The sequence below is a fragment of the Salvelinus sp. IW2-2015 genome, unplaced genomic scaffold (genome assembly GCF_002910315.2).
Source record: "Salvelinus sp. IW2-2015 unplaced genomic scaffold, ASM291031v2 Un_scaffold3041, whole genome shotgun sequence".
Lineage (NCBI taxonomy): Eukaryota > Metazoa > Chordata > Actinopteri > Salmoniformes > Salmonidae > Salvelinus > Salvelinus sp. IW2-2015.
In genome coordinates this window covers 97,861-100,360 of record NW_019944333.1, presented here as the reverse complement: position 1 = coordinate 100,360, position 2,500 = coordinate 97,861, and the positions used below count along the sequence as shown (strand labels likewise).

Genomic DNA, 2,500 nt, shown 5'->3' with positions numbered 1-2,500 from the left:
GAAGAGTGGAGGCTGTTATAGCAGCAATGTTCCAACATCTAGTGGAAAGCCTTCCCAGAAGAGTGGAGGCTGTTATGGCAGCAATGTTCCAACATCTAGTGGAAAGCCTTCCCAGAAGAGTGGAGGCTGTTATAGCAGCAATGTTCCAACATCTAGTGGAAAGCCTTCCCAGAAGAGTGGAGGCTATTATAGCAGCAATGTTCCAACATCTAGTGTAAAGCTTTCCCAGAAGAGTGGAGGCTATTATAGCAGCAAAGTGGGGACAAACTCCATATTAATGGCATTGATTTTGGAATGAGATGTTCGATGAGCAGGTGTCCACATACTGTTGGTTATGTAGTGTTTGTCTGGAGTCACTGTCACTTATAGATGCAACACAGAATCAAATCAGTAACACATTAATTGCCCCATCATAAAACCAGTCATAGCACCTTCATAAAACCAATCATAGCACCTTCATAAAACCAGTCATATCATTGTTATGAAACCAGTCATAAGACCTTTATAAAACCAGTCATAAGACCTTAATAAAACCAGTCATAGCCCCTTTATAAAACCAGTCATAAGACCTTAATAAAACCAGTCATAGCCCCTTTATAAAACCAGTCATAGCCCCTTCATAAAACCAGTCATAGCCCCTTTATAAAACCAGTCATAGCTCTGTTGTCTGTTGTCTGTCTGTCTGTCTTGTCTGTCTGTCTGTTGCTGTCTGCTTCTGTTGTCTGTCTGTCTGTCTGTCTGTCTGTCTGCCTTCTGTGTCTGTCTACTTCTGTCTGTCTGTCTGTCTGTCTGTCTGTCTGTCTGTCTGTCTGTCTGTCTGTCTGTCTGTCTGTCTGTCTGTCTGTCTGTCCTGTCTGGTCTGTCTGTCGTTTTTCTGTCTGTTTTCTGTCCTGTCTGTCTTGTCTGTCTGTCTGTCTGTCTGTCTGGTCTGTCTGTCTGTCTAACTGCAACTGTTTAGAGATCACACCAATCTATCATGTGATGGTTATACACGCCAGTCAGAGAACTACTCAGAGTAGATAATTGTGGGTAATACCGCAGAGCCCAGTGCGTATCCGCCAGCCTCTGCGTTGCAAGGTGACCACAGAATATGGTGATGACAAACGGGAGCAAGAAGTTCAGGATCCGAGCCACCAGCTGTAACAGACGCGCTTGCTCGCATACACACAACACACACACAACACACACACACATGCACCAAGAGTGAGTTCTGTCCTGCGGCACCAATCGTATTTCATGTGAGGCTAACATGTTGTATTCTCTGCCAAGACAAGACTGAAACATGATCTCATGGGTAACACTGGTTTATAACAATGTTATGACTGGTTTTTATGAAGGTGCTATGAACTGGTTTTATTAAAAGGGGCTATGACTTGGTTTTATAAAAGGGGCTATGACTGGTTTTATAAAGGGGCTATGACTGGTTTTATAAAAGGGGCTATGACTGGTTTTATAAAAGGGCTATGATGGTTTTATAAAGGGCTATGACTGTTTTATGAAGGTGCTATGACTGGTTTTTGAAGGGGCTATGACGGTTTAATGAAGGGGCTATGACTGGTTTTATTAAAGGTCTATTGATGGTTTTATAAGTCTATGAACTGGTTTTATAAAGGGGCTTATGACTGGTTTTATGAAGGTGCTATGACTGGTTTTATGAAGGTGGCTATGACTGGTTTTATGAAGGGGCTATGACTGGTTTTATAAAGGTCTTATGACTGGTTTTATAAAGGGGCTATGATGGTTTTATAAAGGGCTATGACTGGTTTTATGAAGGTGCTATGACTGGTTTTATGAAGGGCTATGACTGGTTTTATGAAGGTGCTATGAACTGGTTTTATGAAGGCGCTATAACTGGTTTTATAAAGGGGCTATGACTGGTTTTATAAAGTCTTATGACTGGTTTTATGAAGGTGCTATGACTGGTTTTAATAAAGGGCTATGACTGGTTTTTTAAAGGGGCTTAGATGGTTTATGAGGGGCTATGACTGGTTTTATTAAGGTCTTATGACTGGTTTTATAAAGGGGCTATGACTGGTTTTATAAAGGGGCTATGACTGGTTTAATAAAGGGCTATGACTGGTTTTATGAAGGGCTATGACTGGTTTTATAAAGGGGCTATGACTGGTTAATGAAGGGGCTATGACTGGTTGTATTAAGGTCTTATGGACTGGTTTATAAAGGGGCTATGACTGGTTTTATAAAGGGGCTATGACTGGTTTTAAAAGGGCTAGTGACTTGGTTTAATGAAGGTGCTATGACTGGTTTTATAAAGGGGCTATGACTGGTTTAATGAAGGGCTATGACTGGTTTTATAAAGGGCTATGACTGGTTTTATAAAAGGGGCTATGACTGTTTTTATGAAGGTGCTATTACTGGTTTTATAAAGGTGCTATGACTGGTTTTATGAAGGGCTAGACTGGTGTTTATGAAGGGGCATGACTGGTTTTATTAAGGTCTTATGACTGGTTTTATAAAGGGCTATGACTGGTTTTATGAAGGT

The 2,500-nt window shown here is 41.1% G+C and overlaps 1 long non-coding RNA gene across 4 annotated transcripts; it reads right to left on the bottom strand.

Moving 5' to 3' along the window:
* Positions 1 to 1,329: 1,329 nt before the first annotated feature.
* Positions 1,330 to 2,308, bottom strand: LOC139025668 (uncharacterized). 4 transcript variants are annotated; one of them, XR_011477282.1, is made up of 4 exons: positions 1,898 to 2,085; positions 1,600 to 1,828; positions 1,399 to 1,420; positions 1,330 to 1,347 (listed from the first exon to the last, which is right to left on the bottom strand). It is a non-coding gene; the product is annotated as an uncharacterized lncRNA (long non-coding RNA). The 4 variants fall into 4 exon arrangements; XR_011477280.1 differs by lacking the exon at positions 1,330 to 1,347 and adding an exon at positions 2,236 to 2,308 and having other exon boundaries at positions 1,385 to 1,420; positions 1,898 to 1,942; XR_011477279.1 differs by lacking the exon at positions 1,330 to 1,347 and having other exon boundaries at positions 1,385 to 1,420.
* Positions 2,309 to 2,500: the final 192 nt, after the last annotated feature.